This window comes from Stegodyphus dumicola, chromosome 11, assembly GCF_044657685.1.
Source record: "Stegodyphus dumicola isolate Sdum_Otavi_A_Nest chromosome 11, ASM4465768v1".
NCBI classification, from domain to species: domain Eukaryota; kingdom Metazoa; phylum Arthropoda; class Arachnida; order Araneae; family Eresidae; genus Stegodyphus; species Stegodyphus dumicola.
Genome location: NC_140778.1, coordinates 81964519 through 81978990, shown reverse-complemented (window position 1 = coordinate 81978990; position 14472 = coordinate 81964519). Strand labels below are relative to the sequence as shown.

Genomic DNA, 14472 nt, shown 5'->3' with positions numbered 1-14472 from the left:
TGGTTTTTCCAAATTCACCTGCTTTGGCGTAATCAAACTCTATAATTCTAAACAAACTGACGTTCGGTTCGGCTCCAACGGCTCTAGCACCACGTTCCAAATTATAACTACAGTTCAACAAATAAATGTCTGGCGTATACATTCGAATAACCTAAGTAAAAAAAAAAAGGGGGGGGGCTTTTTAATTTCTTCCACAACCAAGCATGCATGCATGCACATAAAGCGAATAAAGAAAAACTTATGGAGTGCAATAGGGTTCTAATCCATAACATATTTAGTTAGTGATCGCCATCATTGGGAGCTATAAATATGCTATATTGACGGGAAGGAGAAAATTTTACTTCCTGAGTGAGCTAATTCAGAACTAGTCATTATTTCATCTGTCATCTTAAATTTAGGATGTCAAATTACGTGACTAACAAAAACCTAGTATTTATATGAAGCTTGATAAAAATCAAAGTTTTGAAGACGGTATATGTGATCATGTTCGGTTGATTACCATTATGATCAGCAAATAACAACAGCAATTTACTGATGTCTTTCTTATCTTTATATTCAGATGTAGTTTTCAGGGCAACTAGAGAAAATTTATTAATTACTTTTATTATTTTTGATACTTTATACGTACGAAAATACATACTTGTAGGAAGAGAGATATAAATATCATATTCGAACAAATAAAAACAAATCGTGACTTGAAGACCCTAGAGATACGGCTTCTGATTGCTTTTCAAATTTTTACCATATTAGTAACGATATAATCGAATAATCTTTCAAAGATTATTGTTTATCGATTTTAGGTAACAACTAGAAAACATTTTTTCGAACTTATCCTCAAACAAGTTTGCTATTGGTAATGAATACTGCTGTATCATGAATCAGGTACGGCGCTATGCATTTTGCTGACTTTGTACGCAATAAATTCTGTTGTCAAGTGCCCTTCCCACAAAATTCTAAAATTTTATTGCTTGATGCTTCGCTGAATTTTACAATTTTGCTGTACGTAAATTCTGCCGTACCGGCAGTGATCATGATTTCAAATTCCCCCTCCCCGAGATTTACTGTGTTATCTGAAAAACAGCTCACAAGTTGCTAAAAATAGCTATAAAACTGGTTCCACAGCTTTTAGCAACGGCCTCCCGTTGTGCGTTTGGAAACTCAGCTTTTGAAAGAAAAGGAAGGGGAATAATTTCTCTCTGACTACAGTATAGATGAGGTCCGTGACTTTGTTTGAGCTACTGCAGAATGTTCTGAAGTACACTTTATTCTGTTTCGGCAACATTCATCTTGAGAATTCAACACTTGTTCATTAGCCCTTAGTAATTGACAGAAATGCTTTTAGAAAGTAGTGGGTTCATTGATACCAACAAAATGGTTGGTATCAATAAACTGGGGATACGTTAGTTTCAGTTGTTGGATTCAAATGAACCTTTCAAATACTAAAAAAGTCCTTTTGCATAATCGAATCCTTTTGCATAAAGAATTTCATCTGAGAATAATTTTTCTACTTAAAAATGAGTTTTGCAGTACTTTTTAAATACTACTTGTATTTTTATTTTCGAAAATTTTCATAAATATTGTAATTAATTATTTCCAATTTTAATAACTCGCAGAAAAAACACAATTTTCAAGAAATTTTTTTATTATGGTTATTCAAACTTATACTAATATACAGCATCTTTTATATTCCTTATACATTTGACACTGCATCCTTCAACCTGCATGTAAGTTTCTCTTCCTTAGTAACTCCTGACCCAAAGACGTCTCAATGAAAGCCAAATCATGCACAAAATTTTCACCTGAAAAGAAAAAAAAAAAAGAAAATGATAAAATATTTTTAACACCATATTCTCGACCCCCCCCCCAAAAAAAAAGAAATTGCAAGAAATACAAATTTCTAACAGAAAAATGCATTTTCAAGCAGCTGAAATTGTTTCACAAATTAATAATGCAGATAGCAAATGTAACATATGGCACTATTGCCACTCAGTGCAATCTCTGCATATCCTAAATTCTGCTGGCTGATGTCTTCGTAAGTTCTGAACATTTTTTTGCCTCTAAATTTTGCTGCTCAGTGCCCTCTGCTAAATTATAAAATTTTGACTACCACTGGTTGCACAGGCCCTGATCAAAGCAAAGAGGCAAGATGCTACCTGCTATTGATAAACTGCCTTATAAATACCACAAATCTAAATAAATATCAGTTTTATTTCCAAAACAGAATTATCTCACAGCTAAAGCATTGCCTTTGCAGAAAATCTTCTAAATGGAAATAGAATTGCATCCACATTACATGTGCAGAATCCCAATAATTCATTATAAACAGTTCCAAACCATAGTTAGGCTTAGAACTCACAACAGTATTCTTCTTGGAAGTCTTCCTAAGGAAATGGTAGTATATTCAGGGAACATGTGGGCAAAATCATGACAGTATATCACAAGCCTAATTCTTGACCATACATACTAGAAAGATCACAGAAATTCCTCACAGGAAGCTAGATTCATATAACAAAATTTCATGCAACATATGGCATATGGGAAAAAGCAAGGACATTATAATCACTAGCATAGTTTATACCCAAATGAGTTGCAGATGGTGCACTATGTGCTCACAGCTGATTATCACTAATGCAGATATATATTTACTAATATTTAGAAGATGATGAAGTATAGCAAAATATACAAAACATTAGTCCTTAAATCCAACACATTTTCTGATTTTCATACCACCTAGAATAATAGATTTGACGTTAGATACAATATCAGAATTTTGGGTACATGAAATGTGAAATGGTTTTTTATTTTTAGTCACTGTTTCTAGTAATTTGTTCGAAAGTAACAAATAAGCTGGTTTCAGTCTGTCAATGAAATGTTAACTTGTCTGTCCTTAATTAAGACTCGGAAATATTTATCATATTTTTTCACCACAAAAAAATGGTCCCTCAATAAGCAAATTCAAGTGCCTTTTTCACACGATCAGTTCTCACAAACACATGAGAACATGATCTCAAGTCTTTATGCATAAATATTTTATGTTTGTTAGCAGTTGATAAACTGGTGCTGATCCATAAAAGACAGTAAATTTGTTACAAATGGTTCAGGTTTAGTTTTAGTGGTAGGTAGTCGAAAAACTCACATGGTAACCTTATTTGCATAAAATATACCATTTGAGCTACAGAGTGATTAGTATCAGGACATATTGCAACTCTGAATCCTAGAAGGATTTCTGTCCATCTGATGTTGCTGTGAGCCTTTATTGCATTTTTTTAAGTTCTGAGAAACTGCTCAATTTTCCCACTGCAATGTGGGTGGTATGGAGTGGAACGTAAAACTTTAGCACCACATACTTTTGCAAGGCTCTTGAAAGGCTGCGACTCAAACTGTCTTCCTTGATCTGAGATTATGGAACTAGGCACAACAAATCTGCTAATCCAATGATTGTAAAATGCTTTGACAACCATTTCTCTTGTGATATCTGGTAAAGAAACTACTTCTCCCTAACAGGAAAAATGGTCAATAAATGTCAGATAATACGTCCTACCAGCAGATGGTGGTAATGGCCCAATCAGGTCAACTTGCACAATACTTAATCTAGCATGAGGTGCTTGGAACTCAGCTATTTTAGATTTTGTATGCCTGTTGACTTTGCTCCTTTGACAATTAACAGGACTTTAAGTCTATTCGTGAATTTCTTTCTTTATATTTGGAAAGATAAATTTTTCAGTCATCTCGTTGACAGTTGTCCTGATACCAGAGGAGCAAAATTATGAATTTGATGAAACATTTGTTGTCTAAATTGCTTTGAAATAAAAGGCCTGATACTGGTTGTTGAGCTGTCACATCTTAATGTTTTCCAAAATGCTAATGTAGATGATTTAAATTTCAGTGAAGCACTACCTGTCATTAAATGTTGCAATTCTTCATTATATTCTTGAGCATCTGCTACTGCTTCATAGCCAGTAACTGAGACTACTTCAACTGCAACTAAATTTTCTTTGGCATCAATATGCTGAATATCAGTTGAAAATTCCGATATATACTGAAGTTGGTGTTGTTGTCTGGGTTATGCCTTCCCATTCTTTTGCTTCTATGCATATGACAGTGGCTTGTGATCAGTAAGTATGATGAATTTGCGTCCTTCCGATACATGTTTAAAATGCTTGACAGAAAGATATATTCCTAAGAATTCTCTGTCATAGGTACTATAAACCTTCTGTGCATTATTTAATGTTTTAGAGTAGAACACAATAGGTTTTCAGTCTTGTTCTTGTTCTTCCAATTGCTGCAATACTGATCCTATAGGAAAGTCTGATGTATCTGCACACAAAGGGTAATCCATTGGGAAACACAAAAGGGCACCATTGACTAAATCAGATTTGCACTTCTCAAACTGGTGAATTCCTTCATCTGTGCAGGCCTACCAGCGGCAGAGCGGTAAAATCGCTGAACACTGGTAGTTCGGTCCGAGGTTCAAATCCCGCGAACGTACTGGCTGCATGGGCGTTTTCGTGGTTTTCCCCATGTGTAACGTGTATATGAGCCAGTTTCCCTTAGAAAGTCCTCCACGAAGGCATCCCTTCTCTTAGGCAGATAGCCCTAGTGTGCTTTGCCATAATTAAATACACTAAACACCTTCATCTGTGCATGGAACTTTACAATGATCTTTTTTTATCACCCTTTAACATTTCGTGTATGACTCCTTGAGTTTCTGCAGCATTTTTCAAAAAGCATCGATAAAATTTTATCATGCCCATAAATGAACAAAGCTCATGTATTGTCGGTAATTTACATTGCAGATTACTTCAACCTTTTCTGGCAGCGAACAGGAACCTTCTGTAGTTATGAGGTAACCCATAACTTATGTTTAATATGTAATACATAATGTAATATCCCACCACATTACCCATTTCCAATCCTCAGATGTCCAGTGTCTTTTCTCGACACCACTGAAAATGAAGTCTTGCATGTCGGCAGAACTGAGTGATTTTCTTACAGGCACCAAAACTATGCATTCCTATCCCTCTGCAATTCGCTGCGCATAGTTCTAGCTGAAATTTGTTGGGAAGAGCCTTGGTTGACGATTTGTGATAGTTGAATCCGTGTTCGGCCGTACAATTCATCGGAGATACCGCCGATCACTGTCTTTGAAAACTATGCTCGAACTGCAGTTACATTTTTTAGAGAAGGATTCGAAATCGATGCCCCCACTAAATGTGCACCAACAATAAGCCCCTTTTTCAAATGGTGAACGATCTGCCGCCTTTTTTCCCCATTTTACTTCATTCATCATGAAAAGCACTCTTACACCTTACTTATACTGGCATTTTAACCAAGTATAATCCACATCATAGAAAAAATTTGAATATTTCATCCCTAGCATGCATTCAGATGAAAATCTGAAAGGTTTCTTATTGATTGGCCAGTGTGTGTATTATTATATTATGCAACATGAGGCAGCATTAACATGTGGAGCTGGGAAGGCTTCTAATGATCACCTTTCTCTCTTGTGAGAGCAGGATGCACTGAAATTTGATGTCCTTATTTTTTAGAATGGTTATGAGTTTTGTAGACAAGTGGATCATCCACGTTCAAGATATAAGCAATCATCTTTCCACAATACTCAATTTTGTATGTCTTCTTCTCAAATATCATTGTATGGATGTCCTTCCAGCTGAATCAGGAGTCCTGAATTGTGATAGGATTAATGCAAGCCACTTGTTTGGTGTAGCAGAATCCGAGACTGCCTAGATACAGATCCTAGCCAGTAGCTTCGCAGAGTTCTCTACGTCAACCCCCGGGGGGGGGGGAAGTCAGGCTGGGTACTGGCATTTCTATTTCCATCAGCTTTTTTGCAGCATCAAAAACCTTCATTCTCATGTTAGCAGACACTTTCCTTACTCTTTCTGGCTGGTGACAAATAGTTTTATTTCTTCTTGGCTCATTGCCGGAATCTGAACTTCCGCCGATCGACTTATAGCAGCTATCATCATTTAAATTTTCTTGCCTGTCGGGTCACCAGATTTTATGACTTTCATCATCCCCAGGTTGCTGTTCAATGCTATCCGCTTGCTTTGAAGAGTTTGGAAACTTTCATCTCTGGATGCTCATTTTTGCTTCTGCAGGAAATCGTTATGAGCAAGCATTTTAAGGTGTTTGAAGAAATCAAGGTCACATTCTTCAGCAGCAGTGAGAGGAACCACTACTTTCGAATATATATTCCAAGTTTGTGATCTCAGAAACAATAAACTGGAAAAAATTGCTCATTAATAATGCAGAAATCAGTAAAAAATTCAATAAAACCATATGGCATACACGATATCAGTACTCTTCCCACTTCTGCTTCAATAGCTTGCAACATACCCGAGGAAAAAATTTCATTGTATGTGCTGTCCAACTCTGCACCTTTCTTTGCACAAAAAGCACTACAAGCATCATGCTTGCCAAATATATGATGTGGCCCATTTCTCAAGTCAGATACTAATGCATCAATAGCTTCTTGTGTGTGCTGATAATGGCTAGGTAAAGCATGAGCTTTTATAGTTACTCTAGCACCTCTGACTAACAGTGGCATTTTAATTTTCAGCAATTTACGGGCAGCAATTCCTTTAGCCCCTGGGAAGCGCGCAGTATTTTGCTTTCTTTTCTTTTCTCAAGAGCTCTGCGATATCTTCGAACAGCATGGTTAGCACATTCTACTTTGATCACCCGTCCTCCATATGAAACGCTTTCTTTCACTTTGGCCATTGTGTTAGCATCTCCATCTCCAACAAGTCGAGTACAACGTATTTTATGAACACACTGGAGATAATTCAGACCTTCCACAATGGCACTGCTTTCCATACCTGTAGAAGGCCCATTCCAATTTCGCCAACAAAGGTGCACTTTATTTGGCATCTTGCCATCTTCAATAGCACTGCATATAAGGCACACTTTGTTGCGAATTCCAACAAACAAAATTTTCTGGGTGACCATGCCTATAATAACAGATATGCCACTTGAAGCATTGTAACCATGCCCATAGCTTCTTTTACACCAACCTCCATCAACAATGACAGTTATACAGTGATAACCATCATTATCTTTATCATTGCGAAGTTCTGCCTGCCTTTTCTCCTCTTCTATAGCAGCACACATAGTTTCCTGTGCACATCCCTGTATTATTTTGCCAGTAGTTCGCTCACAAGAAGCAAAGGTCGAGTTGCTCATATACGGAATTTCCATGATGCTAAACTTTTCCTCCTCTTGTGAAAATCCACTGCCAGTAGATAACGCACCTAATACTGCAAGCTGATTTAGGCTGCTTTTCTCCATATCAGAACAAATTGTTGCCATTTCCCCACATAAAATTTTATCACATACATAGTTATATGTAGTGACAAGACCACGTCGAATCACTTTGTTAAAAATAAATGATCCTCCAAATTTACAATTTAGGGAATGTTGCTCTAATGTCCTAGCCTGCACTATTACAAAAGACATATTGCAAATTGTTCTGCCAGATGGTAATGGATTTGCCTTTCGTCGATCTTCCCTTTCGATAATTAAAGGTGAATCAGGACACAGAAATTCATCATTAAGGTTCTCCTGAAGAGGCTCAGACTCCAAGCTAAAATATATATATATACAATATATATACATATATATAATTAATATATATAAATATTACAAATTAGGTTTAAATTTGGCTTATTTGATGACAGCAAAGCACTTGATCTTCCTAAGAGGAGGAATGCTTTCATGGAGGACTTTCTAAGGGAAATGGCTCATATACACGGGGAAAACCATGAAAACGCCCATGCAGGCAGCCCATTCGCAATTAGGTTTAGGAAATTTAGGCAACAGATAGCAAATAAATTAACAATAATAATACACTGGATTACCAGTATATTACTACAAGAAGATGAGTCATCTTCACAACTGCTGCTTCCATGCTCGCAGTGTCATTTGCTCGTGCAATATTAGTCACTACTTTGTGTGCCGGAGGTTTCACATGAAGGGCCTCTACACCTGAGTATAAAATGTTCGTGTTCCAGTAAACACTGAATTCAGAGGGGCAAGAATAACTCTTTCATGGTGGATAACTCAGTTACCAAATGGCTTTCTAAGGCTCTATTCAAGCCGTTGTATAAATGTCATAATTCCCAACTAACAACGCTTTGTAGTCAGACCTTGCTATGTCACAAAAACTAGTTTGGGCATTAAGCTTGAAGTTTTCAACTTTGTGCCGACTTGATATAAGAGTCGGCCAATCAGAGCATATACATAAAACCTATTGAGAGAGAAAGCTGTAGACACATACATGCATGCACAAATTTAGCTTCTCTAATTGGCTATGGCTTAGACCCTCTCTCGCAGGTGTGAATGGAACTCCCACATTTTGTGCCTTATGATTATGCGTCTATGACATTTATACCATCATGTGAACGGAGCCTTAGGATTGCATACTAAGAAGATGCACTGTCTTGTGGGGATAAGCAATTTATACTCCTAAGCCTAAAAAAAAAAACTTGGAAAAAAAAGATCACGACTTAAATTTGTTGTCTAATTGCTCTAATTTGAGGCACATTATGAGAGGAAAGCAAAGGTAGTAATCAGAATTATTTAAAAAATTTTATCCTTATATTTTTCTTAAAAATTCTGTAAAATAATAAAATTTGTGGTTTTCCTCAAATAAATATATATGGAAAAAATAACAGCCACATAATCACAGATTTCATTTTGTTATATTTTATTAACAAAATTTAAATTATTAAAAATCTCTTTCATGAAGGGAACATAAAACATCATGAAAACAATGAAAAAGAAGCAATATTTAAAAAAGATAGTAGGCTTATTGATGAGGCTCCCATCAAAAGAATCAAACCCCAAAATCTTTTCATTTGCTTCAGTGTCCCGACTGAAAATTTCACTGATTTCAATGAATATATTTTTAAAAAAATCTTTTATTTTCAAGTTCTTTCATGTAAAACGTCCAAATTTGGTACAAATCAAATTCATCCCCCTCTTTTTGATAGCTACAATATTATATTTAACAGTTTTAATAGCTATCAGTATGTAAACAACATAATGTAACACCATAAAAGAAAAACATAAATGATGACATTTTAATTTTGGCATAGAGAAATACATATTTACCCCAAAAGAGAGCTTGTATTTCTACCTTCTACGTCAGAGTCAATAACTGAAATATCCAGATCAGAACTGAGAAGAAAAGAACCATAATTAGTTTAATTAAGATACAATAACACACCGACCAAGTATTAATTTGAGAGTCAAGCAACAAAAATCAGCATCATATTTTGAAATATTCACTATTTGAAAATATAATGCTGATTTTGGTTGCTTGACTTCTAAATTAATACATAATTAGTTAACCATAATTAAGTAACTGTAATATCATGCACAGCTAATATCTATTTTAAAAATAAACCAACTTACCTCAGGAAAGCCTGGTTTGTCTTAGGAACATTAGCTGTAACTTCTGGCGTAGAAAAGTCAAATTTTTCACTTCCGGACCTAAGAATGAAAGAAATAAACTGCTATAACATAATTAAAAAAAAAAAAAAAAAAAACATGAATAAATAAATAACACATAACAAATTTAAGCATTAAGCTATGTATGACTACCACCCATCTCAGACAGTGCGACAGATATTGCTGTATACTGTTTCGCCATACCCTGTGTAGCTATTATATCATGCTGTATAACCACAGTTTAGAAAAATTACAAAATGTGTTATTTATATCTATCTAAAATGGTACATTACTACATGATTTGTAAGAATAAATTAGAGGGCTCTGCGAATAAAATTCCTTCCAATTAAAAAATGTAGGAATAAAGAAAATGCAGGAATTGCAAATGCAGAAATGAAAAAGGGGATTATATTTTTTGTACAGAATCCAGATGACATATTTTTCAACATTTTAGAAATTTCAATATTAATTTTAGGGGCATAAAATATTAGGCCCCTAAAAGCAGAATATAGTTTTTAAATGTTCAGATAATCTTCCTATGAGAAGAATTCCTTTGAGAAGTACACATCTGAACCACAATTAAAAAACATGTACAAGAACAGAGCTGAGGACTTCTGTTTGCAGAAAGTCTGTCACATAACATATGAAAAGTTTCTTATTGGTAGATTTTTGATCAGACGGATATTTTAATGTTATACAGAGAAAGCATTCACTCCCTTTATACTGGAGATAATTCAATTTGGACAATGGCAAAAAGGCTAAGCAAGCCTGAGCGTATTGGTCCCATTCTTGGCACTAGTTTGGTTTACGCTCAAAATACACAGCAGATATTTTCTAATTACCTGCATCCCAATATCAATTCAATTCAGCTTTTGGTGGAATTTAACATTTGTGACATATTTTTCAAAAACTACACTTCACAACATGCATACATGACAAATACACAGAACCATAAATAAACAAGCAATAATATATATTTATATATAAATTTTACTAAATGATCATAAAATGTTCCAACGCTAAAAGAAAGTTTTAACATCCAAGTAAATGACATAATAAAAAAAAGCAAGTTGAACAGCGAGCACATGAATAAATGTGCATACACCTGTTAAAATATACCATAGGTAACTGACAAAGCATTTCGTAGCAAACATATGACTATAAAATTTCCAATAATACATGTAATGATGGTGAATTCAATTTAGATCGCAAGAACATGCTCATACTTTTGAAAAGATTCAATTATTTAAGCAATTCCTTGTGAATTGGAATTTACCCTTTCAATATTTCCCAACAATTTAGTGTGAATGGAGGAATAAATTCTTATAACAGAATTGAACAATTATTAGCATCCCCTCATACACACATATACAAAAAAAAAAAAAAAAAACTTACTTTGTAAAAAAAATCATCCGGGCAATGATTCTCCTTTGACACAGATGCAGTTGTATCAATAATTTCTGACCTTCAATAAAAAAAATACGCATATTTTACTTCGGAATTAACTTACTACGAAATCATAAACACGGGGTAGTCGATATAAAGAATAAATTATTTCTCACCTTTCGAAAACATCCGCTTGTTCGGAATCTTCCACATCTCGGGAATTTAATTTCATATTTTTTTCTTGAGCTCGACGTTTACGCTGAATTCTGGATCTTTTATTAAAACCAGGATGTTTTTTCGGTCGTCCTTGATATTTTCGCATATATTTTGCAAACTGACCACAGTACAAATAAATGTAAACAAAACGAGTGCGGAATAGCAATGCAATAGGGTTGCCGTAAACGTCATTCTGCTGACAGCTGACAATGTTTAGTGAAAACTGTGTATAAAGGAATATATGAAACGCTTCTAAATATTATTTAGAAAAAAATATGATTTATAACTGATATCAAAATCAATTACTTCGTGAATTTTTGCAGAAATAAGATTACAATGTTAAATTTTAACCCGTAGCGCCATCTATTGATGGCTTTCCAAACTACACATTAAAATTACGTATTTCAAACTAATTTTTTTAAAATATAATATTTAAGTAAATTTCATTTCAAACCTGATTCTAACATTGTGATTCGAAAACTGACCTATTGCTTTATATTTCTGCCAAATTGCACGCAACATAGTTTCTTAATTAGCGATTCTGCGTGTAAAAAAATTTTTAGTATTGTAATGCTGCTGTAGTAGACCACCTTAAAGGAGATTGCTAAGACAAAAATCGTACGTCTCTCAGGATATTGACTAAAAGCCAAAATCGCGTTCTGTAGCTTAGCAGTCTTTAATAACTCTTATCTTTCAGATAAAGCATTGCCTGAAATCCATTTTTATTTAAATTCAAGTTATTGTTATAAATTAAAAATATTATTACTTATATTGGGATAAAAATTGTGAAATGAATGTATCTTACGATAAGTTTTAAACAGAGTTTTCAGTATTTCTTTTGCTGTTATAAATATATTTACTCTTCTGTGTAATATTATTAAATGATTAAGTTTAAATATAAGTCTTTTTGTATTATTTTAAATATAATACAAAAAGACGATGATGGTACGCCTATGCAGCATAAGGCGTACCATAATTTTTATCAAAGCTTTTACAATATATTTGAAGCCGCCCTAAAGCACGCTGTGTTCCTCACCCAAACCAGATGCTTATGTGTATAATCAATGGAGTGCGCAATGTAAGCGAAACTCTATGGTTCTGCTGAATTCAATCATTTCACTTGCTTTCATTGCAACATTCATAACAGCATATCATCATCTACCCCATTTAGAAGGAATTGCAATTAAACTTCGGGGACAAGTTGTTGAGGTATGCAGAAAAAAATGTCACCAAGAAAAAAGGGAAACGGAAAGAATTCCCCGGAAAATAAGGTTCGGAAAAAATGTCACCCGGAAAATAAGGAACGAAAAAAATGTCACACGGAAAATAAGGAACGGAAAAAAAGGAACTCTAAAATCTCGCCAAATAATGTCACCAATTTGAGTTGGGGAAAACAGCCAAATTCTCATTTAACTAGGAATTTCCACTACTGCGTACGAACGCGTTGCGTCAATTGAAGACACGCCTACAGCATACGTACCAGCGTTTCCACCGCCGTGTATCCGTAGATTATTTTCCTTTTCCGCCGCTAGGTGTCACTGTAGTATTTTGGCTCCAAACAACCAGTTCGCGAGTTACGACGCTCAGCATCTGAATTTTTCCCGCTTAAGCGAGTATTGTTTGTTTTGGATTTGTTATGGATCCTGACGTAGGATGCAGAAAAGTTTTGTTTACTAAATTACTGTTTACTAAATTCCATGATATCGGAAATTTTTATTTTTGCTTATGAACTGCGAAAGTAAAGTACGCTAGCAATTTTTAGATAAGTAAATTTATAATGCATATTATGAACATCACTAATTGCATAGAAACTGAAGTAAATTAAAAAAATTTCTTTGCCTTTCTAGAAGCCTTAAATATAGATGAAAATATATTATTTACTAAAGAAATATTGATTATATTATCTCCTAGGATTAATTTTAGTAGAATTATGTTAAAAGAGTGAATCCATAGTTAGTAAGTTCAATTCCGAAAATTGTTTTAAAGTAACTTGAATGTAAAAATCATGCGTAACAAAATTTCAACTGTAAAAAGTAATTAAATTAAAAGCAAGTAATCATTGTCATTGATCGGAAATTAGTTGACTTTTCAAGGGGAACAAACCAACTCCCGTTCAATGAACAATAATTAAGAAATAAATACGAAGGTGTTTCGTCCTTTACTCAGAACTTGATTTACTTATGCTCTCAGAATTTAAATGATATTGTAGATTAGTTCGCAGCAATAATTAATCATGTATTTGTTTGCATTAAATTTCATTTAAATTTAATTAACTTTAAATTTGCTTTTTACGAATAGAGAATGTTTGTTAAATTCAAATATATATGTACAGGGTATGCTTTAAATTTGTATTATATAATTTTCAAACTTTTTTGCGGGGAAAATTTAAATAAATAAGAGCATAAATAAAACAATATATTTAATGCATATAATAATAGAAATAAATTACACGAATATACATCAAATTGGGAACAAAAAGCTAAGAAAGTTGCAGACATGGTGCAAAAAGCGTTTGGGATTCGAACTCACGACACCAAAAGGTATGTATAGTTACCGTCAGCATTACCACTGTTAAGTTTAGGATTGTGTATCCATACATCGCCAATAGATGGCGGTAGTGTTTGTTTGTAAGAAGAAACTGTGATGTCAATTATGTATATGTATCAGTTCGTCTTTGGTGTTCGTGAATAAATGTTGTGTGGAAGAACGCTCCTCTGTTTATTACTTTAACTGCGATCCAGTCTGATTTATTAGAGATTTACACATATTTTGTTTATGGTGCCTGCAGACAGGGATTATTACGAAGCAGAAAATCGACAGACTGAATATTTCGAAAATGGAGGGCGTTCTTGAACATTTGAAAAAGAAACGATCGGTTGTTAGACAATTAACTACGAAACTGATAACCAAAGTCGAATCGAATTTAGCAAATAATATTCCGCTAAATGAGAAAATTGAGATAATCGAGGATTTATATGAACAGTTAATTGAGAAAATCAATGAACTGAAAAGTTTAGATTCAGAAATAGAAACGAAAGTAACTTCGGAGGAGATTGAAAATGAAGTTACCTTAAGTCAAGAATACCAGGATAAAACTGTTATATGGAGAGGAAGAATGCAACGATTTTTGAAGAAGAATTCGGAATCTTCTAGAACAGTTCATCAGAACGAAACGGCTAATGTTGCACTTCTAGTTGAAGCGAAAACAGTAAAGTTGCCACGTCTGCAAATCGGAACTTATTACGGAGATTCGTGTAAATGGTTAGACTTCTGGAACCAGTTCGAAAATACAATTCATAATCATAGTAGATTGAGAAAAACTGAAAACTTTGCGTACCTAAAATCCTTACTTGGAGGTAATGCTTTAGCTGCCATTTCCGGTTCCGCTTTAAGTGA

At 34.2% G+C, this 14472-nt stretch overlaps 1 protein-coding gene and 1 long non-coding RNA gene across 2 annotated transcripts in view; both read right to left on the bottom strand.

Moving 5' to 3' along the window:
• LOC118203853 (uncharacterized) overlaps window positions 1-14472 on the bottom strand; it is a 262288-nt gene that overhangs the window by 119570 nt on the left and 128246 nt on the right. The gene's annotated exons all lie outside the window — the stretch shown is intronic.
• LOC146994170 (uncharacterized) lies at window positions 1625-11663 on the bottom strand. The gene is made up of 5 exons (XR_015044050.1): window positions 11037-11663; window positions 10870-10939; window positions 9439-9516; window positions 9136-9201; window positions 1625-1799 (listed from the first exon to the last, which is right to left on the bottom strand). It is a non-coding gene; the product is annotated as an uncharacterized LOC146994170 (long non-coding RNA).